Source organism: Arachis ipaensis, chromosome B6 (genome assembly GCF_059453495.1).
Source record: "Arachis ipaensis isolate K30076 ecotype BB chromosome B6, ASM5945349v1, whole genome shotgun sequence".
In the NCBI taxonomy this organism is placed as follows: Eukaryota; Viridiplantae; Streptophyta; class Magnoliopsida; order Fabales; family Fabaceae; genus Arachis; species Arachis ipaensis.
In genome coordinates, this window is record NC_142441.1 from 2105611 (window position 1) to 2132139 (window position 26529).

Genomic DNA, 26529 nt, shown 5'->3' on the forward strand with positions numbered 1-26529 from the left:
TATCTAAATTATTTTTTTATTAGTTTAATGTTGATGATAATTAATTATAATAGAAGTACATAAAGTTAACTACATGTTAGTGAGTAAGATAGTTATAGAGTTAGATATAATTTACTGTTCAATTTTTAGAGGAATTAATTAACTCTCTCAGGTCTACTAAGGGTGTATGTTATATAAACTAGCTAGGCCCAAGTTCTTTGAGTGATATAATTCATTTCAGTCATTACTCCTTCTCTGTTCTCTCTCTATTCTCTTTTATGCTTCTTGGTACAACCCTAATATAGTATCAAGAGCCTGAATTCTCATAAAATTTTTTCATTCTTCCCGTAATCATCTATTCTTCTCTTTGTTCTTCAATATCTGTATTTGTATTTCCTTCATCATTTTTCATTAATGGCGTTAATTCTTGCTGACAATTTTAACAAAGTTTCCCTGGTTCCTCTAATTGATAAATTGGCGAAAAATAATTTTTCTAGTTGGTCTCAACAAGTTCTTCTCACGATTGAGCTTCTTGAGTTGCAAGATCATCTCGATGGATCTAAAGTCCCTTCAAGATTTAGTATTGATGCCGAAAAAGTCGCAAACACTGAATCGCAAACTTTCAAGGAATGGAAGAAGAAGGATATTGCCCTTCTCACTTGGATTCTTGCCTCAATTTCCGATTTGTTCAAGAACAGAATTGTTCAATGCACCTAGTTTTATGAGGCATGGATCATCATTCAGTCCTACTTCACTACCACATCCAAGACCAGAATTCAAAGTCTCAAGTCACAGCTGCGATCTGTAAGAAAAACTGGTTCAGAGAAAAAATATCTTCAGAAAATTCAAAAGCTTGTTGATGCACTCTTCTCAATTGGATATCAACCTCCTGATGATGACCATATCCAAATTATTCTTTATGGTCTTCCAGAAGAATTCTCAGGTTATATCTCATCCGTTATGTCTAGGTTATCTTCCTTTATTGTAGTTGAAGCAGAATCATTTTTGCTAGCATATGAAGATATGCTAGATCGCTTTAAGTGACCAGAAACTGGTATACCCATGGCGAATTTAACTCAGTCATCCATGTTCTTTCCCAATAATGGTAGAGGCACGTTTGTTCGTCGTGCCAGAGGTGGTAGATTTGGAAGAGGGGGAAGATTTTCCTCTCCACGCCTTGTGGCCGCCTTGGCCATGTTGTGCAAACATGTTACTTCCGTTTTGACCAAAGTTTCCAGAATAACTCTTCTCAAAATGCCGCTCAAATCCCCTTTGGCAATTATGTCCCACCACCACCATCTTCCAATTTTCACCAACCTCGCGCATATTACACTGCACCATCATCGTCCTCTGTGGCAGAATCTTCATGGTACCCTGATTCGGGTGCAAGCCACTGCGTGACTAATGATCGCAACAATCTTATGACTGCCACCAATAATGCTCAAGGTCTTGATCTCTTTGTGGGTAATGGTCAAGGTATTTCTGTCCCTACTATAGGTTCCTCTTTGTTATATGATAGTTCTCATAATATGTATTACAAATTGAATAATCTTCTTCATGCACCAACTATCACACAAAATCTTTTAAGCGTCTCGAAATTTGCAGCGGATAATCATGTGTATTTTGAGTTCTGGCCTAACTATTGTGCTGTGCGTGATCAGGATTTCCGGAAGCTTCTTCTCCAAGGCACTGCTGAGGGAGGAATTTATAAGCTTCAAGATTTAGTTATTCCAAGATTGTGTTTGAATAAATCTCTTGTGTCTTCTTTTGCTGATTCAAATTCTGGCTCTTGTTATAATAGTTCTTGTTTGTCAACAAATTCAGTTGTTGTGTCAAGAAACAAATGTGAGCCCTCTCAAAATGAGCATAAATGTGTGTCTAAGTCTGTTAACTCCCCAAATTCTGAAGTTCAGAATGCTATTGATGCCAAGTCTGTACATTCTCTGACTTTTGATAATAAAATCATTGTTGATGTGTCCACTATATCATCTCCATCTACTACTCATCCTAATGCTATTCATAATAATGATTCATCTAATGTTATTACTTCAGCATATACTACTAATACTAATGCCCATCATAATAATGATTCCTGTACTGCTATTTCTTCTCCTTTTGCTTTCAAGTCTATTTTGTGTACACCCAATAATTTTGAAATATGGCATAAAAGACTTGGACATTGTAGCATCAAAACTGTACTTGATGTTCTTAAGAAATGTGATATCAAATCTGATTATAACTCTAATACTCATTTGGTATGTGAATTTTGTTCTATTGCTAAGATGCACAAACAATCATTTCAAACCTCTGAACACAGTTACACTTCTCCCTTGGAATTGGTCTATGGTGATATTTGGGGACCCTCACCAATAGCTTCTAGAAATGATTTCAAATACTATGTGTGCTTCGTTGATGCTTTTTCTAAATTCACTTGTATTTTTCTATTGACTCATAAGTCTCAAGTTTTAACTTCTTTTCAGAATTTTAAAACTTTAATGGAAGTCCAAACAGGTTTCAAATTAAAATCTATTCAAACCGATCATGGCTTAGAATTTTTATCACAAGCTTTTACATGTTTTCTTCAAAATGAAGGTATTGCTCACAGGTTGGCTTGTTCATATACACATGAGTAGCAAGATAGTGTTGAACGCAAACATAGACATATCACAGAGATGGGATTGTCTATACTTGCAACAGCTGGCTTACCTTTTCAATTCTGGAAAGATGCCTTCACCACTGCGGCTCACCTTATTAATAGACTACCAACTCCTGTGTTGCAAGCTAAGTCACCTTTTTGAGGTTATTTTCCATCAAAAACCAGATTATCAATCATTAAAGATCTTCGGGTGTGGATGCTACCCTTATTTAAGGTCATACAACAAGAGGAAGATGGATTACAGATCAGAATTGTGTATATTTCTTGGTTATGACAACCAACACAAGGGATATAAATGTCTATCAAAATCTGAAAAATTGTACCTTGCTCGACATGTGATCTTTGAAGAAAAACTCTTTCCTTACAATGAGCATTTTAGAGAAACACCAGCATCCTCTCCAAATTTCCAACCATCAAGTACTCCTCCATCTGAATCCCTGATTCCAATTCCCTCATCATTTATACCCATCCCATCACATTCTCAACATATACATATTGACAACACTATAAATAATATTCCTGTACCTTCTTATACCTCAGACCATCCACCTTCCAACTCAATTCCAATTAGTGAAAATGAAGTCCATATCCCTTTTAACAATGCACCTACTATTGCCTCTCATCCCACATGTACTCATCAAATGATAATTCGGTCAAAAAATGACATTACCAAGCCAAAAACCTATATCTCCACAACTACAACTGATCCATATTGCTTGAAAACATTACCAAAAAATGCCAAGCATGCTATGCAGTTTGCTCATTAGAAGAAAGCTATGCAAACTGAGTACAATGCTCTTATGAGATGCAAGACATGGTCTTTACAACTTCCTCCACCTAATTCCACAGTGGTGCCTTGTAAATGGGTTTTTGCAATAAAGAAAAACTCAGTTGGGGATATATTACGCTACACGGCACGCCTAGTAGCAAAAGGCTTTCATCAACATGAAGGAATAGATTTTGAGAAAGTCTACAGCCCAGTTATACGACCTCAGACTGTAAGAATTGTACTTTCCCTTGCGCTTACTAATGCCTGGCAGATGCGTCAATTCGACTTTGACAACACATTTCTAAATGGAATGCTTGCTGAAAACGTTTATATGCATCAGCCTGACCAATTTGCATCATCAGATTTATCTCTGGTATGTAAATTGCATAAAGCTATTTATGGCCTTAAACAGGCTCCAAGGGCATGGTTCAATACTCTTGCTAACACTTTAAAACACTTTTACTTTGAAAACACAAAATCTGATCACTCTTTATTTGTTAGAAGAACTAATACATCTGTTTTATATTTACTAGCTTATGTGGATGATATCATTCTAACTGGCAGCTCCAATTCTGATATAGATACTTTAATACTAGAGTTAAATAAAATTTTTTCTTTAAAAGATTTAGGTAAGCTGAGCTACTTTGTTGGATTGGAAGTGAATTATTTTGACAGTGGAAGAGTCTTATTAAGCCAATCCAAGTATGCTAGTGAATTGTTGAAGAAGTCAAGGATGTCTGGTTCGAAATCAATGCCCACTCCCATGATTTCATCTCTTAAGCTAACACAAAATGATTCTGATGTCTATGAAGATCCTAAGCATTATCGATCTATTGTAGGTGCCTTGCAGTATTTGACGATCACTCATCCAGAATTATCCTATTCCGTCAATAGGGTATCTCAATTCATGCACTCTCTAACTATTAATCACTGAAAAGCTGTCAAGCGTATCCTGCACTATATTCAAGGGACGGTAAGTGATGGTTTAGTGTTTCATAAGTGTACTGACTATCGTTTGATTTCCTTTGCTGATGCAGACTAGGGAGCCAATTTGGATGATCGTAGATCCATCAGTGGGTACTGTGTGTTCATGGGAAGTAATTTAATATCTTGGAAGAGTGACAAGCAGTCTAAGGTGTCTAGGTCTACAGAGGCATAGTATCGAGCACTTGCCACTGCTCAAGAAGAACTCATCTTGTTGCAGCAGTTGTTGCAAGAACTTTGTATCTCGCAGCTTATCCCTCCCACTATTTATTCGGATAGCCAAAGTGCGTGTTTGTTGGCAGCAAATCCTGTTCTTCACAGCCGATGCAAGCATTTAGAGCTTGATTTGCATTTCCTACGTGATAGAGTTAACAGTAAAAAATTGTATGTTATCAATATACCTGCCACTGATCAAGTGACTGATACATTTACTAAGCCTCTTTCTATTAGTTTGTTTAATAAGTTCAAATTCAAACTTAGAGTGATTCAAAATCCACTACTAAGTTTGAGGGAGGAATGTTAGTGGGTGGATGTTACAATACTCCCTTATTGTTTGGAGTTTTAAAACTCCTTAAAAGTTTACAAAAAAAAAAATTATTTTTATATTAAATTTAATGCAAAAAGCTCTTTATCTTCAACGTCATTTTTCTCTCCTTCTCTAATACCAAAACCTGCCTCTTCACTTCCTCTCTTTCTTTCTCTCTCATCTTTATTTATTTATTATTTATTAAACAACATTCTTTTTATTTTATTTTAGTGTCTTATTAGTATCGGATGTTTTACTGAACTAAAAATAAGAAATTATTATTTTCTATAATAATTTTTTTAAAAATTCACTTTTTTAAAGAGCTTTATAAAATTTGTCTAACAAATGTAAATTTTTGCATAGCATACAAAATTCGTCTATCACATCAAATTTATTCTTATTACATTATGATTTAGATTGTATTCATATAATTTTATTTTTTTGGTTAATCTAATTTTATTTATATAAAAATTAATTTAAAAATTTTAATTTTAAATTATAAAGTTTCTAATTAATTTAAAATTATAAATAGATATAATTAAATTTAATTTGATAAAAATAAACATAATTGTATTATTATACTTATATGATTAATTATATTTATTCGATTTTGAAAAATTAAGTATTTAAAAGCGTTAATTTAAAATTAGAAAAAAAGGTATTCGTCTATTTTTAATAAATATTCTCGCATTATTTTATTTTGAAAGAGGATTGTAACCACTCTAATCTTTTAAGTGTCTCAAAAAAAATTTCAAAACATAATTACAAAATAATTCCAAACAATTAAAAATAATATCAAATTCAAATAAAAAATATATAGATAATTATAAGCCAGTATGAGTTGTGGCTTAATTTTAATTTTTCATTATTAAAGAAAAATGGGAGATAATAGAATAACAAGCTTTATTTATGTGAAATAATAGAATAATAAGCTTTAAAAACTGAGGCAAATATGTAATTATTAGTTGAAAGTTGATATTTATAATTAATACGATAATATCCTAGTACCAACGATAGTCTAAACTGAATTAGGTTATATGCATGTCTCATTTACAACTCTATGTAAATCGAATCTAATTCAAATATAAATTTTTAATATTTAAAATAATCAAACAACTTTAATTTTAAAAGAATATTTTTGTATTTTAAAAATTAACTAATATTATAGGTTACTTTTTTAAAATTAAATCATATTTTTAATTCAAATTAAATAATTTTAATTTTAAATTATATTTTAGTCTTTTAAAATTAACTGAAAAAAATTCTTATTTTATTAGTTTTTTACCTTTTATTTTTATTTTTATTATAATAGTTCAATATCAATTTTAAAATAAAATAGTACAAAACAAAAATAATAAAACAAAAATTTGTTAATCGAAACAAATTTTAAATAAAAAATTATAAAATTATTTTTTTTTGCTACAGTTTTTAATTTTAACTCACTAAAATTTTAAATAAAAAAATTAATTCTAACTTAAAATGAATTTGAGACAACAAAATGTAAAATAAATTTTAATAACCTAATATTAAAACATTACTGAATTTATCCCAAAATAAAACAAAAACCAATAAAAAATATTTTTCTCTCTCTTCACATTTAAGAGCCTTTGAAATTTTAAATGCTAACTTTACTCTTTCTTTTATTCATGGACTTTTAAAACTCCATTTATCTATGGAGTACCTAATTGCGTCCCGTGTTAGTGAGTGAGATAGTTATAGAATTAGATATAATTTATTGTTCAATTTTTAGAGGAATTAATTAACTCTCTTAGGTCTACTAAGGGTGTATGTTATATAAACTAGCTAGGCCCAAATTTTTTGAGTGATATAATTCATTTCAGTAATACATTACTTCTTCTTTGTTCTCTCTCTATTCTCTTTTATGCTTCTTGGTACAACCCTAATGCTACAAATTAATTTTTTTTTAGTTTTTTTATTTTTTTTATTTAAAATTTTAAAATGAAAAAAATTAATTTTTTTAAAAAAAATATGATTAACCTTATGTACTCTTTATGTACTCCTATTATAATTAATTATTATCAATATTAAACTAATAAAAAATAATCTAAATAAAATAAACAAGTAGTAAAAATTTGCATTGCCTCACACTAATTCTATAGCTGACTTGTCTCATTACGTGCAAAAACCTTTTAGGATATTGCTTTCTTAGCATATTGCTTCATGATAGTATTATAAGAAATGTGTAATGGTCTCACTTTATACGACTGTAGTGCATGCTAGGCTTGTCATTTCTGTGCTTAGGGAATTTTCCTACTGGATTTGCAGGCTCGACTGAGGTTTTTCGACCTTGACTTTGGGAACTTTGTAGCTGATGACTTTGAGCTCTTTCTTCCGGGGGTCTTAGATTTACAGCTGTATCTCGATCAGCCTCATGCCCCCTATCCCAGTCCCAGAGGAGGCTGCTGTCATCATCCTTGTCAGTCCTCCCCCAGCGACTTCGGATGACAGCTCTGATGGTTCGGATGGCTTTGCTGATGATCCTGCTGATGGTCCACCTGGCTTTGCTGACGTAGCTTATCTTTTGACATTGACACTGAGATGTATAGATTTTTGATGTATAGATTTTTGACATTGAGATATGTACTCTTTATATACTCCTATTATAATTAATTATTATCAATATTAAACTAATAAAAATAATCTAAATAAAATAAACAAGTAGTAAAAATTTGCATTGCCTTACACTAATTCTATAGCTGACTTGTCTCATTACGTGCAAAAACTTTTTTGGATCATGGATATCTCCTTTCTTAGTATAATGCTTCTTGATAATATTATAAAAAGTGTGTAATGGTCTCACTTCATACGACTGTAGGGCATGCTAGACTTGTCATTTCTGTGCTCAGGGAATTCCTTATCGGATTTGCAGGCTCGACTGAGGTTTTTCGACCTGACTTTGGGAACTTTGTAGCTGATGCTTTGAACTCTTTCTTCCGGGGGTCTTAGATTTATAGTTGTATTTCAATCAGCCTCATGCCCCCCTCTCCCAGTCCCGGATGGCTTTGCTGATGGTCCTGCTGATGGTGCTGATGGTCCACCTGGTTTTACTGACATAGCTTAGCTTTTGACATTGACATTGAGATGTAGAGATTTTTGACATTGAGATATGTACTCTTTGTGTACTCCTATTATAATTAATTATTATCAATATTAAACTAATAAAAAATAATCTAAATAAAATAAACAAGTAGTAAAAATTTGCATTGCCTCACACTGACTTGTCTCATTACGTGCAAAAATTTTTTAGGATCATGGATATCTCCTTTCTTAGCATAATGCTTCATGATAGTCCACCTGACTTTGCTGACGTAGCTTAGCTTTTGACATTAACATTGAGATGTAAAGATTTTTGATGTAGAGATTTCTGACATTGAGATGTAGAGATTTTTTAGGTGATATTGACTAGTGAGAGATATATCTACATTTTGTTCACCAATCTATTATTTTTTTTAATTTTCGTATTAAAATTTTACAAAATTCATAGATAATTTTAAAATTTAGACAATGACCAATAATTTTAAATCAATTAATCTATCCTTTATAAAGTTGTCACAAAAAAAATGTTTGATCACATACCATGTTCTAACAAAATACCAAAAATCAAAGTATAGGCGGTTATCTTATTATTTAAATTATTTTTTTATTAATTTAATATTAATAATAATTAATTATAATAAAAATACATAAAGAATATACAAAATTAACTATAAAATATTTTTTTTCAGTTTTTTATTTTTTATTTATTTAAAATTTTTAAAAAGAAAAAAATTAATTTTTTTAAAATTATAATTAACCTCATGTACTCTTTATGTAATATTTCTAGTATAATTAATTATTATTAACATTAAACTAATAAAAAATAATCTAAAATAAAAATGTGAAAATTAGAAAAATATATATAGCAGACAAAAAACAAATAACAGCAAATTCCTATTCGAGTCAGAAAAAAGACTCCACCAAGTTACTAAAAGAATAAATCATTCCTCTCACTCACTCCACTTTCTCTATACATACCACTCACTCTATTACGTTAGGAAGGTTATCACCTGTTCCACTGTACGGATTTGGAACTTTTCTCTTCCAATCAGTTGATCCGTGCAGATTTAATATAATTAAAGTGAATGGTGTTGATTCGGTGGAATGAATGTGTCGTGAAAATGCATCAAAAGAGGACTATGATGGGCAAAAAACCGGTCGTCCCGTTGTGCGTACTTGGAAGATTTGAATCTTAGCTTTGTTGACAAAGCTGGCACAAGAGGCACAAGGCAGGCAGCTTGAGAAAATTCAAGATTGTGTGAGTTGGGGTTAGCTAGAGGAGCCGAGTGGAGATTATTTTGGACCGTGGACACTCTGAGTCTTTTGTTTGTGATGACAATATAATGGATGAATGGAGGGCTAGACTCTTTTGGGCACAACAAAGAGATAGTCGATAGAAATAAATTTTGATGAGCACAGATTAGAAAAAATAAAAAGCTACATAAAAATCTGTAAGGGGTTTAAGCGATTTTGATGTGTATTTTTAATTAATTTTTTATTTTGTGTGAATAATTATATTTTGGAATGAGAATTCTTTTGAGATAGAAGTGTGCATGAAGTCTAGAAAAAATAGGCTATTATTAAGATATAGTGAAAATTTTAAGTATGTAAATGCAATTTTATATTGTAATGTTAATTTAGATCATCAGTGTATAAAGCTGACAAAAATCTTTTGTAAAGTTATTTATTTGGTCATAGTTAATTTTTTTTTTAAAAACGTAGGTTAATAATTGAAGCGTAACCTATGAATAAAGTTAAATCAATAAGTAAATTAAAAGATTTAATTAGAGGAATGATTAAATTATCTAAGTTAATAGATCAAAAATTAATAATTCTAACTAATATTACTTGAAACAATACTAAATTTTTTAAATTAATATAAAATATTTTTTCTAAAATCTCAAATTTAGAATAAATTTTATTTTAAGAAATTCAAAATTGAAATAAGAGTCGTTAGACTAAAAATAAAATAATTAGCAATAAGAATTGATAGATCAAAATACAAATCTTTAAAAATTAGATCAAAGAAAAAAGAGTTATAAAAAAATTATGAAAATTATAAATAAAAATTTAACTCGTAAAAAATGTTTAAATTTGCAAATGTAAAAAAATTTCATAATAATACTAAATTAGTATTTTTGCCTATAATATTTTTTTGTCCGTATTGATTTATGTGTATTTTCTAGTGTTTTTATGTAATAGATAATATAATTATCTAGTATACTCAATTATAAGCAGATAAAATTATTTTTATTTGTTGGTATGAATGTTTTTTTAAGATGATATTCTATGGTGTAATTTTGAATTTTAATTATAATTTTTTTAGTTTATGTTTAGAAATAATTAAAGAAAAGAGTTAAAAAAAATGATTAAGAATAAAAATACAAAAAATATAATATAGAAGTATAAATAAACTTTATTAATCATAATATATTAGAATGTATACCAAATAAGTATTTGTTGTTGTCTTAAAACTAAACATACTTAGAGATATTTTAAATAATTTATTTGATCCCGAAGATATAAAATAGAGTAATATTGATGATAAAAGTGTTATTGAATATGTTTAAGTAAATCTAACGTTATATATTCTGAATATTTATAATTAAAAGTTGTTATTATAGCTATTTTAATTAAATATTAATTATAACTATCATATTTTAATTCAATTGAGATGATAAGTATGAAATTTAATTGATTAGTGATATATTATAGCGGATTTAAATTTTAAAATTATTGATAATAAATGATACTCATAAATAGATACAAATGTTTTAAATATTAGAATTTATATTTTTTAAATCATTACTAGGTTGAAATTTATTTATTTATTGTCTTAAAAAATTATAGTTATTATTTATAAAAAATTATTGATAACTTTTACGAACATTTAAGCCAGTTATTGAAAGCCAGCAATCCAAGGAGCAGCGAACCTCTTATAGCTGTCCATTTATGTCATTTAATGTCTAATTTAGAGGATTTTAGAGTCTTTTAAAAAGTTGCTAAACGACAAAATTAATATGGGAACCTTTTGTTTATTGGAACAGCCATGTTCCATAAAAGTACTTGGAACACCTGATAATTTTCCATTACGTTAACTAATTATGACAAATATTCTTCTGCTGCACACTATTTTTAAGTGGAGGCCACTCAGATAAACACGCCTAAAACGTCTTTTTTTAAAGATGTCTTTATGTTGTGTTTTAATTGGTTTTGGTATAATTTATTCGGTGTTCTTCATCACATATTATTAAATTCCTCAAAAGATTTTCTTTCCAAAAACAATAAAAAACATTTAATTTGGACTAAAACAAAAAAGGTAATAGATTAACTATTAGATTTTTTTTTAAAGATTATTTACATAAAAAAATATATCACATTCATCAAAAAAAAAAAATATATATATATATATATATAAAAGCTCTTAAAAAATTTTATAAATAAAAAAATAATTAATTTTTATTCGTATAATATATAAAATAATTATTATATTATTATATTATAGATTAAAATTTACTAATTTAAATTTTGTTTTTATTTTTAATATAAGCATTAGAAATAAATAATTTTTTTATAACAAGATATATTGTAATAAAATATATATAATATTAATTAGTTTTTAAAAAATTCTGAAAAGATGGTTTTTTCTAATAAAGTGTTATTAAAAAAATTAACATTATAAAAACTAATTTCAACCAATATGATATAATATGATATAATAGGTTATTAAATATATTTAATACAAAACACATTGAATATAAATTTTTATTGAGTTTAAATTTTAAATAATTTTTAATTAAATTTCGAATATTTTTATTTTAAAGAGTTAGAATATTTTAACATCATTTTTTTCGTATATTTTTAATTGAGTCTTTGATTTTTTAAATTATAAACCTTATTTATAATTAAGAGTAATGTTTTAACACCACCAATTAGTCACACATATAAAAATACAAGAACAATTCTATTGTCATAATTATAATATAACTTTATAAGCAATACAATACAATGAAACTATATATAAGTAATATAACTAAATTTTATCTACATCTATAGTCACATTTCATAAATAATATAATTAAATTATATTTATGTTTATAATTAAAATATGAATAAAAATACAAAAAAGTATCAGGATGGTTAATTTTTTTCATTCATAATTTTTTATTATTTTTGTTGTGAAAAATTTAATTATTTTAATAATTAATTATTTTTTAAAAAAAGATAATTGAATAACACAAAAAAGTCTTATTAAGAGTAATTTATTTATATATGATTAAAAAATAATTGAATAATTATATACGGTAAAAAATTAATATTATTAAAAAATAAAAATAAAATTTATTTTAAAATTAAAAATAAAGTTTATTTAAAAATAAAATTAAAAATCATGGTTTTTTTTCTTTTTTCCAAAATTTATCTACGAGTAATTCTATAAATATTTTATGATGAATAAAAATATTAAACTCATACTAAAATTTATTCTAATAAAATTTATTTTTATTCTACTAAACGTTAAATAAATTATTGAAAAGAATTTTGTTTCCTCCATTAGAGAAGAATGATAAACTTCCATACTTCTATTATGTTATGGCAATAATTTGGCCTGTTATTTTTTAATGTACATAATAATAATAATAATAAACAAGTATATCACAGTAAAAAAGAAAGCACGTCACCAAATAATTTATCATCCGAATTATATATGAATCAAATTGATAATATGAGAGCTAACACTACAAAAATCGACAACAAAGTTAGAGACTTACAAAACCTTTCTTAAGATCATAGAAAAAAAAACGTTTATATTTGTGTGATATACAAAGCAATTATCATATTATTATTATTATTATTATTATTATTATTATTATTATTATTATTATTATTATTATTATTATTATTATTATATATATATATATATATATGAGCAAAAAAAGTCCAACTGTATGTTTTAAAGTAAAATTTTTTTTAATATTTGATTAAATGTTCTTGTATTTAGTACTTTTTTTTGCACTTCCTCTTAGTTAAAAATATAATCATTATAATTTTTTAGTTATTATTGCTAGGGGTGTTTACAGAGGGGATATGGCTGAAATTTCGATCCAATCCGCACTAAACTCATTAGATCAAATTCGATATTCGCATTTTTTATGTTTGGATCAGATATCAAATATATCCATAAAATAAAAAAATATAAAAAAATTTTATTTTTATAAAAAAAGTCAATAATTTTTTTTGTTTACTTTTTTAAACATATTTACTTCTATCTGATTAGAGTGTGGATCTGATTCGATCCAATCCGATCATCTTACAGATCAGATCATATTCTCAAATTACAGATCAGATACGGATAAATACTGTGGATTTATATGGATATGATCTAATCTATGAACACCCCTAACTATTACTATAGGTTCATTGTTGCAAAAGAATGTTTCTTTTATTATAAACTATTATTAGATTTTAATTACCATTAAAACAACTGAATGGTCAACTTAATTACCATTATTATATCCATAGTTGTAAAAATCGAACTGGATCGGTTGGTTCGACCAGAAAACTAATGAACCGGATTAGAACTGGATTATAGTCCAGTTTGGTTTACTCTTTGCACCGTTTAAGGAATAAAATCGGTGTGAACTGGTAAGAACCGGTGCAAACCGGTCTAACCAAACTGGTCTGCTTGAAAAATTTTTTTAAATGTCTCCACAAGGTCTCAAACCAAGAACCTTGGAGCAAAAGTAACCTCTACTTGCCACTTAGCCATTGCACTTCTAAGTACTAAATTTGACAAATACTAATTATATAGTATACATAAATATCTAATTTAATTTAATTTTTGTTTTTTCTATTTTAAAATTAATTATATTTTAATTATATACCATTATTAATATAAATATAAATTTTACTAAAAATTTATTAATTTACTTGATCTATTTTATTACTAGTATTGTGATTAAGGTTATTTGTTTTGATGTTAGTGTTAAAATCTACTGATATTATAGTTAGATGATAGGCTTTGTGAATTAATTATTTTTTTATTGTGTCAAAATAACATACTATTGTAGTATTAAAATTTTATGGTTTTTTTTATATTAGTTATTTTTAGAAGTTGAGACTTGATTCTTCATAAAATGTTAGTGAAGATATGCATTTCAAATTTTAATTTTAAGTTTTTAACTATTTTATATTTTATATTTACATGAGACCAGTTTTATCGGTTCAACCAGTGATTTATCAGTTGAACCAATAAACCAGTGAACCAGTAGCTTGATCGGTTCGATCACTGGTTCAGTTCTAACAATTATATTTCAATCTAATTTCAAAAATTTCGATTTACTCAATTTAATAGTTATGACTCACAATTGGTTCCTAATCAAGCAACAACAAATTATGTCTCCCAATTGGTTCCTAATCAGTTCTAACAATTATGCCTCCCAACTTAATAGTTATGACTCACATTGGTTCATAATCTTATTTTTGTCACTGTCTCACAAAATCGTTAACGACATGCTGAAATGGACTAACGACTGCTACATTATACATTCTAGCGACTATTTGATGTGACAATTGAAATTTTTTTACCTTATTTTTTATTTTCAACTAAACACTTAAAACCCTAATATGAGTCACGGATATCTAAGTTAAAAAATCAAACTAAGTAAATTGAAACTTTAAAAATCAGATTAAAGCTCAAATATAACTTCAAAACAGAACTTTAACTTATGTAGTGATTAATTTAAATGAAAATCAAATAAATCAAAATTTAACATAATTTTTATCAATGTTTTTAAATTTGAAATTTCTATACCAAAATTAACTAGGATTTTTCTTTAAATTAAAAATTTAATGAAATAGTGACTTTAATTATCTTAACCAATGTCCTAATTAATTGCTTTTATGTCTTAAAAAAACCGTATATGAGAAGAAAATAATTAATTTGTCTACTTTAATAAATAGTTATTTTACTAAAATGAGAAACTATTTTTTTAAAATTTTTAAGAACTAATTAATATTATATATATTTTGTTACACTACATTTAATTATAAAAATTTTATTTATTTCTAATACTTATATTAAAAATAAAAAAAATTAAATTAGTGAATCTTAATCTATAATATAATAATAATATAGTAATTATTTTATATATTGTACGAATATAAATTAATTATTTTTTTTATTTATAAAAATTTTTAAACGCTTGAGCTTGTTTTATATATATATATATATATATATATATATATATATTTATGAATGTGATATATTTTTTATGTAAATAATCTTTTAAAAAAATCTAATAGTTAATCTATTACTTTTTTTGTTTTAGTCCAAATTAAATATTTTTTAGTGTTTTTGGAAAGAAAATATTTTGAGAAATTTAATAATATGTGATGAGGAATACCGAATAAATTATACAGAAACCAATTAAAACACAATATGAAAACATCTTTAAAAAAAGACGTTTTAAGCGTGTTTATCTGAGTGACCTCCTTTTTAAGTATGGTAGCCCTTAATTCAAATTAGAGGCCTTCTCACTCTTGTTTTAGATTTCATTCTAATTGATAGGCTCAATCCCTTTCTCACTCTCAGATTCTTGGTTCCACCTCTTTGAGTTGGTCTATAGATTGTACCTGAAGGCATCCATTGTTTTATAATAATCGCAAAAATAGTCTCTCCTTGTTAATTTTGTTTAACTTAGCAAAAGCTTTAAGATAGTATTTATTTTTGGTATATAAATCCATCAAAATATAGATACGAAAATACACGAAATTACAGGTATTTTTTTCATTTGAGTTGAAATTGAAATTTTTATTATTATTGTTATTATACATATTGAGTTTTAGTTTGAATCAAAAATTTGTTGTGTCTGATTTTGATTTAAAAGTAGTGGTAGTTTTAGATAATTTATAACACTCTTTAATCATTTACATTTTCAAAAAATTTGAGAATCTTATCATTTTAAATGATATACAGAATAATCTAAGAATTTAATTTGATACACTGTCAGTTTAAAATAATTTTACATATGTATCTAATTACGTAATGTCACATAAAAAAAATAACTACTTTTTACGTAAATGATCATCCAAAAAAACAGATATAATTATACAATTGTATAAAATATTATACGCTGTGAGTGCATCAAAATTAAACTCATGATATAAATAGAAAATTCTCCCTTCAATTTTAATACTTTTCTCCTCTTTGATACATATCCAAAACTAAATAAATCTAACAATTTTTTTTTATTCCTTTACGAGAGATTCTACTATGTCAAAGAAAAAGGATTTCAATAGGTGATGAAGTTGCGTGTTAACGTAAAAAGAGCAACACGTAGAAAGGAGCAACACATATGGAGGAGTGAGGCATGAAGAATTGTGGGAGTAAAATAGAGGTGTGAGTATTTATCTCTTATTAATGTTATAATTGGAGTTTAATTATTTTAGTAATAACTTTATTTAACCAATTTTAGCCACTATAACAAGATAGATTATTTTTTAGGGTCATATGTGTAAAAAAAATTAAAATCGATCAAAAAATAATTTTTGACACTATTTTAATTATGAAAATATGTAAATAAAAATTTTATCAAAAATAATATTTTTAACATATAAGTAATTATAAAAAAAATTTAATTTTATTTTGATAATTATTGACAATAAAAAATAATTTGTTAAAAAAAAATTAAAAATATATATTTTGTAATACTTATTAACCATAAAAAATATTATCTATTTTAATATTTATTGACCGTAAAAAAATACTAAACAAAAGTTTTTTGTAGTTATATATTGTCTTGTTCTCTTTCATATTAATGGTTTTCTCTTTTATCTCTTATTTTATTTGATGATTCTGATACTATTAGCCTGATAGAGGTGAATATGTATAATTCAGTGTGAGAAATGATTGCGTTGAAGTGATTTGTTAGCATGATTTCAATTTTTTTATTATGTTTTCATTGTCTTGTTCTCTCTCATATTAATGGTTTTACCTTTTTTTCTTATTTTATTTGATGGTCCTGATACTATCAGCCTCATAAAGGTGAATGTGTATAATTGAGGGTGAGAAGTGGTTGCATTATAGTGATGTGTTAACTTAACTTATTTTTTCAATTTTTTCGTTATTTTTTCCATTATCTTGTTCCCTTTTATATTAATGGTTTTCTCCTTTTTTTTCTTGTTTTATTTGATGGTTCTGATACTATCATCCTCATAGAAATAAGTGTATATAATTGAGAATGAGAAATGGTTGCATTATAGCCATGTGTTAGCTTAAATTATCCTTTCAATTTTTTCATTATTTTCTCCATCATCTCGCTCTCTTTTATATTAATGATTTCCTCATTTTTCTCTTGTTTTATTTTTTCATAAACAATAAATGCAATAACATCTAGTGTTAGTATTAACTGATCATTCATTCATACTTGCTCTCTAAATTTTTATACGACTATTATTTCAATACCAAAATTATTTTGGTTATGGATTGAAATTCTGTTAATTCTAAAGTCACTAAAAAAATATAATATAATTTTAAATGTACAATTCAATTAAATAATAAACCCTTATCTCTTTATTTAAAATACAATTTTGCTAAGTTTTCATCCTTTATATTGTGGTGATGTGTTAGCTTGATTTATCCTTTCAATTTTTTCATCATTTCTTCCATTGTCTCGCTTTATTTTATATTAATAGTTTTTTCATTTTTCTCTTGTTTTATTTTTCATTAACAATTAATGCAATGACATTTAGTATTAGTGTTAATAAATAATGCTAGGAACCAAAAGGGTATTAGCAAAAAATCAGCTAAATACCTATGAGTGAATCCAAAATTTTTATGAGTTAATATATATGGATGTTTTTTCTGCTAAGTATCAGAATATTTCTTTTTCATACTAAATAGATGTTCTTTTATATATTTTTCGAATTTTTTTGTATTACAAATGTGAATGTCTCTATTTCTTTAAGAATTTCATAATTTTTTTTTTAAATTTTATAGATATTTAATTATTTTTACTAAAATATAACTGGATATTTCTTTTGTTAAGTATTAGAATGTTTTTTTTTTCATATTAAATGAATGTTTTTTTTTATATTTTTGTAATTGCTCAAGAACTCATTTTGATTCTGATGAATATGAACGGGTGGAATGAAGAACTAGAAATGGAGCTGAGGGAGGTTATTGAAGTTGTGAAGAGAAAAGATGTTGAAGATTATGAGAGGCTTGGAAACAAGGCACTGAAAGCAAACAAGACTCTGGCTATTGCAGGTCCCTTGCTCACTGCCATTGCAGCTTTGTGATCTGTGTTTGTGGCGGGAAATAACGGTGCAGGTGTGGTTTCTGCCATGGCTGGGTCAATGGCAGCTGTACTCAACGCTTTTGAGCATGGCGGGCAAGTAGGGATGGTGTTTGAGATGTACAGAAACTGCGGTGGGTTCTTCAAGCAGTTAGAAGAAACAGTTGAAGCCACGCTTGAAGAGAATGAGTTTGACAAGAGAGAGAATGGACAAGTGTTTGAATTGAAGATGGCTTTGCAAGTAAGATGTTCTAATCGTTTATTAACTATATCTATATATTTCTTAACTTCACAGTGAGAGAGAAGGGTCTGTGTTTGTGATTGTTGGAGGTGGGTAGGTTAATGTAAGAGAGAAGATGAATGTTTTTATAGGTTTTAATTATGTTTATTTAATTAATTTTAAATTTTTTAAATTTTGAATTTAAAAAATTTAAAATTAATTAATTATTAATATAAATTAACGTGATTTTGTTTAGTTTTTGGCTGGTAACCTTTTGGTTCCATATACTTTTCCTAGTGTTAACTCATTCATTCATACTTATTTTCTAAATTTTAATACGACTATTATTTCAACACCAAAATTATTTTGGTTATAGATTGAAATTCTATTAATTTTAAAGTCATCACTAAAAAAATATAGTATAATTTTAAATGTACAATTCAATTAAATAATAAACCTTTATCTCCGTATTTTAAAATCCAGCCACATACATACCAAAAGAGTTGAAAAGAAAAGAGAAATAGAAGGAGCATGGATTAATTTGGTATTTCGGGTATAATTACTAATTAGGAGTTAGTTTTGGGTAGAATATCATAAATTATTACTTTGTATTTCATTAGAGATTTATTTAAGGTAGAATAGTTATCCAATTTTAGAACTATAAATTAAGGTGATAAAAAAATAAAATTTATCTTATTTATTAATTATTACAACAATTAATAAATATTAAATAAAATAAATTTTGACTATTTTTAACTAATTTATTTTAGTTACCAAATATTTTCGTTTTAAAATCTTGTTATAACACATTTCTTTAATAAAATATATAGTATTTTTTCATATATTATTTGTGTAAAATTTGCGTTTTTACTCGTAAGTTCTGTTTTTTAATAAAAGTGTTAGAATATAATTATGATCCATTAGTATTATTTAGTATATTTAAATATTTATTATAGGATAAAATTATTAAATTACCCATAAAAAATAAGCTAAGCAAGCAAGCCTAAAGATTAGAATGACTGAATTACCCGGCCATCGCCCGATCTAGTCATAACCAATTTGGCTTGATTACCTTTCAATCCCTATTCCCTAATAAGCAAGAACAAATTAAATTGTGTAGAATACTAGAAAAAGAAAAAGGTAGTAATAATTTTATATATAATGTTCATAAAAATAATACATGTCTAGTTTCTTTTAATCTTATCGTTAACCTCACTTCTTTCACTCTTTACTTTGGTTCCCACTCTTATATATAGATGCATTCATATGAAAAACAAATTAGGGTGGATGTGACTGTAAAGAATATGTGTTGCTATTGCATGTGGCTCAGATTCTCTTTTCATATATACGAGCTCAAGAACGTGTGTGTTTGCAAGGGTTTGAGCAATTTTTGAACACTCATGGTCCCACATGCATTATTGTCTTGATTCTCTCTTTTGATAACTCTTGCAGTAGTTATTATTAATGAATTAATCACGGTGAAGATTCTTATTGGAGTGTGGAAAGAAATTTAAGTGAAGTAGGAGCCATTAAATTCGAGTATATTATAGTACAAAAATATTTAATAACAAAAAAAAATTAACCAAAAATAGTTAAAATTTGTCTTATTTAGTATTCGCTATTTGTTGTGAGAATTAATGAATATTAAATAAAATAAATTTTGACTGTTTTTTTGGCCAATTCTATGGTGCTTTTTGTTTGGTATCTAATTTTTGTCTAAATTGTTTTTTATAGTAACTTTAAAATATTTAAAGTTTTTTAACTTTTATACTTTTAAATTTAAAATTAATTATTTTACCTATTTTAATAATTAGGCAATACTTTTTAGACACCATAGCAAACACTATTTTTTTTTTCTTTTTAGTATTACCGATTCGATAATATTAGGGAGACAACAAAAAAAAGTCAAAATTTATCTTATTTAACATTTATTAATTGTCGTATCCATTAATAAATACTAAATAAGATAAACTATAGTTATTTTTAACTAATTTTTTTTAGTTACTAAAGATTTTTGTTACCGATTATAGTATGTATAGGGTCAACGATTTAGTTCTTGTAACTCTCAATGCAAGCTGCTTCTCTCTTCAATAAACACAATAAGAAAGGCAACGAGAAATATGTAGATGATGGGAAATTGCATTAATATATTTTTGTATATATCTACATATAATCTGCTTGTTGTATGCAAGGTAATTAAATGAGAGAGTCATTATTTATTTAGAGGGCAAGGAAGAATTTAAGTAATGGTGGCCCCAGACTCAACCAATATTGACCACAGCACTTGAACATCTTCGCATGGACATGACTTCACATATCTTTGTATAAGATGTACATCCCTCTCTCTATAACTCAATCAATAAAATACAGATATTGGTTGTAAGCATGACATGTTTATATATGTGGTGTCATGATAAAATAGAGACGCGTGGAGTTAAAGATAAATTTAAGTACGAAATTTATAAACTGATTCTATTGTTTTTATTTTGTTGTTTTGTAGAGATTAAATAATTAGGAAGTAAGCAATAAATTAGAGATGATTAATGGGTTAATTGATGGATTGAGGTGTGTAATTTTGATCTAAGATAAATGAAAAATAAGGAGGCTTTCAAAAAAAAATAAAGAAGGTCCCAAAAAATTCCAAGCAGCTACATGAGGGACATGAACTGAGAATCCTGCCTGAATGTATGCTTTCTCTCGTGAAACTCAAAACTTGCTTCTCACAATCAACCCATTTCATGTAAATTCCGGAAACCCTATCCTTCCTCACAACATAAAAGTTATATCTACCACTTTCCATTGAGTCTACAGTGAAACTTCACCTCTCCATAATATAACCTCTTTTTTTCAATAAACTACTCTCCTTATATGATATTTTTAATTTTCAGCGAACCTTTTAAACTACTCAGATGGGAGAACATATCTCGTGCAACATGGCATCCTTAATAAAAATTATTGTATGTAGTTTTTATGAAGAGTTAATTTGAATTTAAACTAGTATTTAATTTAGTTATTTTTTTTTTTGTTTATATGTGATTAAGTATTAAGATTGTTACACAAATAAAAATAATTAATTATTATATTTATTAACAGTTATAAAATTAATTCAAGAAAATTTGGTTTTAATACAGTTGAATTTTAATTCTAATTATTAATCATAATATTAGTATTCACTCTAAACATTTTTAATAAATATCTAAAGAAAATAAAAATATATATTATAAATATAAACAGTGAAAATTTCAAACTAAATCAAAAAATAATGAAATATGTACAACACAATAATATATTTTTTATTTGAATAATATTGTAGTATTATATTTTTAATTAAATTTACTTATAAATTAAAAACATCTAAAAAAATGAAAATATATATTACAAGGATAAACAGTAAAAATTTTAAATTAAATAAAAAAGTACTAAAATGTGTATATAATAACAATATATGTTTTATTTGAATAATATTATAGTGTTAACTTTTTAATTACATTTACTTATAAATAGCCATGTATTTTTCATAATGTTACAAAATTTATTCAAACTATATAATTTTATCAACTTTAGTTTTCGTGGAATATAAACGTAGAGAGAAATATGAAATGAATGTCAATACAGAGAGAAAGAGTCTATGTTTAATTATTATGTTTGATTTAATATACTCATAATTTATAATGTGTCTAGTTAAATAATTTATAACATTTTCTATTAATTAAAATCAATTTTTTCAAAAATTTTAAAAAACCTAAAAATAAATACAAACTATCAATTACTACAAAAGTAAAATATTTTTATAGAATATAAAATTTTAATATCAAAATAAAATAATTGCTGACTTTAAATTACTTCAAGAAGAATACATTTAGGTTAGGATTCTCAGTTCATGTCTTTCATGTAGCTGCTTGAAATTTTTTGGGATCTTATTTTTTTTGGAATTCTCCTTATTTTTCATTTATTTTGAATCAACATCACACATCTCAACTCATTAATTGGTCCATTACTTAATCATCTCTAATTTATTGCTTATCTCCTAATTATTTAATCTCTGCAAAACAACAAAATAGAAACAACAAAGTCACTTTACAAATCTCATATTCAAATCTATCTTCAACTCCACGCGTCTCCATTTTACCATGACACCACATATAAATATGTCATGCTTGCAACCACCATTAGCATCATAAATATACTACTTACTTTATTAATTTGATAAATTCTATATTTTTCTGGATATTATAATATAATAATATATAAAATGCTATTGTATACGACAAAAATCACATAATTTTTCAATTAAATTGTTTAACTAAAGAGAAATTAAGACTCTCAATCTATCAATTCAAACCAAATAAAATTATCTTAATTTGTGTGTGCATATATTAAATAATTTTAAATATATATAATAGTACTAGTTTATTTAATTTTATCATTCATGCCAAGATAAACTTTCATTGGGTCTCTTTTCCTCAAAATTATTTAAAGATGAAAAGAATTGAAGGAGTAGGGTAAGTAAACTAATAGTAGATCAACTTTGACATATGAACCGCACATTTTTCATCTAGAAATCAATAAACTAATAGTAGCTATAATTGAAATAATAAAAAATAATCAGCTCAAATTCAATCTAAAATTATTTTATTTAATATTTATTATTAAAATAATTATACAATTTTAAATATAAGAGATACATCATTATAAATATTATAGATATAAAATTATAAATATTATAATATATAAAATAATTTTAGATATTATCTTTTTAATATTATATATAATATTAAAAAAAATAATATTTATATATAATGCACGTAGAACTTTTTCGATTTGTGTTAATCTTCATTGAGACGCCCCGAGCTTTTATTGTGGTTGATGTTATATTTTTGGGTGTGTGACCTAGGTTTAATATGACCAACTATTATATTTGAAAGTAAACTGGCAATCTAATTGAATAAATAATTTAAATAAATTAAAAAAAAGTTTAAAATATAATTTTTTTATTAATAATAGCTTATAAATAAATTATTTTGTGTTTAAATTTTTAATTATAGATCAGAAATATTTTAAAGTTATAGTATTTGAAGAAATGAATCAAAAAATATAATTTTTTATACAAGAAAATAGATATTAAAATAATAATGATAACAAATACCTTTTAATAAAATTTTAATTCACAATAATTTTGATGATAATGTCAAAAAAATTATTGCGTAGTTAGTGTTTAGTATTTAATTGTGTATGATATGATAGGTGTAAAAATAGAAAACAAATGTAAAATATATGACATGTATGTTTTGTTATTTTATTTTATGTGCTATTTTTACTAGAATTTTCTCCTCTTTTATGGGGTTGAGAACTTGCTTTAACAATTATAAAAAAATAGCAAGCTATATATATAAAAACAAAATCACATGAAAAAAAATAAAATTAAAGTTGAGATTTCATACCACACATAATTTTAAATACAAATTTAATAATAAAAATAGAGAGACAGAATGATAAAAAAAATACATGAAAAGGACATATGCTTCAGATAGTTTAGATAGAACATTGTGTGAAAATTATGGTGGAAGGACGGTAAACAATTAAACATGATCTGAAGATGGTGGTGGAGAGCCAGTATTTTTAATAAAAACAGAAAATATTTTTCATAGAGCTTTTTTTTTATTTTGAAGTCAAAATTTTTTTAAATAAAATTGATAAAATAACCCATCGAAAATGAGAAAAGTAATATTTTTATATTTTTTAAAAATTTTAAATTAACTTTTTAAAAAATTAAAAATATTTTTCAAAAATAATACTAAACAGCATAATATGAATTTTTATAATTTAAAAATAGTAATTTTTGTTACTTTGCATATTTGAATATTTTTTTAATTTTTCTTTAGGCTAAACCCTTAAATCCTTTTCAAACTGAACAATAATCTATCAATCCCAAATTTAGACTCCTTCTCTGTACTTAAACAATTAAACTACATTATTTCATATGAAATTGAAAGTAATGTCTTCATAACTTCGTTCTTAAAAACACGATCCTCTTCTTTTGAACACATTCATATGAATCGAGTGCAGGAATTGCAACAGCTAGTAACTACTTGACAAATTTTTAGTTAGTTAATTTATATCCTAATTTATGACTAACATCACCTAATTTTATGTGCTAATTTTATGTGCTATTTTTACTAGAATTTTCTCCTCTTTTATGGGGTTGAGAACTTGCTTTAACAATTATAAAAAAATAGCAAGCTATATATATAAAAACAAAATCACATGAAAAAAAATAAAATTAAAGTTGAGATTTCATACCACACATAATTTTAAATACAAATTTAATAATAAAAATAGAGAGACAGAATGATAAAAAAAATACATGAAAAGGACATATGCTTCAGATAGTTTAGATAGAACATTGTGTGAAAATTATGGTGGAAGGACGGTAAACAATTAAACATGATCTGAAGATGGTGGTGGAGAGCCAGTATTTTTAATAAAAACAGAAAATATTTTTCATAGAGCTTTTTTTTTATTTTGAAGTCAAAATTTTTTTAAATAAAATTGATAAAATAACCCATCGAAAATGAGAAAAGTAATATTTTTATATTTTTTAAAAATTTTAAATTAACTTTTTAAAAAATTAAAAATATTTTTCAAAAATAATACTAAACAGCATAATATGAATTTTTATAATTTAAAAATAGTAATTTTTGTTACTTTGCATATTTGAATATTTTTTTAATTTTTCTTTAGGCTAAACCCTTAAATCCTTTTCAAACTGAACAATAATCTATCAATCCCAAATTTAGACTCCTTCTCTGTACTTAAACAATTAAACTACATTATTTCATATGAAATTGAAAGTAATGTCTTCATAACTTCGTTCTTAAAAACACGATCCTCTTCTTTTGAACACATTCATATGAATCGAGTGCAGGAATTGCAACAGCTAGTAACTACTTGACAAATTTTTAGTTAGTTAATTTATATCCTAATTTATGACTAACATCACCTCTCTATATAAATATAAAAATACGTTACAAAAGTTTTTGTCTATATATATATATACGTTACAAAAGTTTTTGTCTATATATATATATATATATATTAAGTAGCATTAAAACAAATTTTGACTCTTTTCTCTAAATTCAAGAGCATCTTAGTTTCTTTCAAATTTTAATAGTGGCTGGTTTACATATATTATATACGCATATTTATGAAATAATTAATTATTATTAATAAGAAACTTTGTTGCTTTTTGTTTTATTTTCCTTCTAGTTATTTGATTTTTATTTTTTTGGTCAAATTTTTCAACTATTTGTTATCTTGTTAACTTACGGGTGATGTGGGATGAGATTTGTTAAGTAATCTTATAAACCCAAAATTTAAATCATTTTAATTGTTTTTATAATTTGTGTTTAGCTTATTGGGAGTCACCCAAATAGGTTTATAATTTTTCTGGTAAAGAAAAGAAAGCCCAAATGCCTCTTTATTATCCTGAGCCAGTTTCATTACATCTAAGTTCTAAAATTTTTCTATAACCCAATTTTATTTTTTGGTAAAACTCCTGTAACCCAATTACATTAGGAAGAATTGGTATAAAAAACAAACTAGGTTTTGGGTCGAATTTCAAATAGCTTAATTATATTATATTTTTGTTACTTTGCAAATTCGAATATTTTTTTTCTTTAGGCTAAACCCTTGAACTTTATTCAAATCCAACAGTCTACCGGCCTCAAATACAGATCCTTTTTCTATATTTAGACAGTGAAACTACGTTATTTCATATGAACTTGAAAGCAATGTTTCCATGACGTCGTTCTTAAAAACACGATTCTCTTCTCTTGGACACATTCACATGAACCGCATGCAATTGGTGACAAGTAAATTCTCAGTTGGTTAATTCATATCTTAATTCATAACTGACATCACCTCTACATATAAATATAAAAATATGTATGGAAGTTTTTGTTCTTTTTCTATATATATATTAAGTAGCATTAAAGCAAGCTTTGAATCTTTTGTCTAAATTCAAGAACATCTTAACTTCTTCCA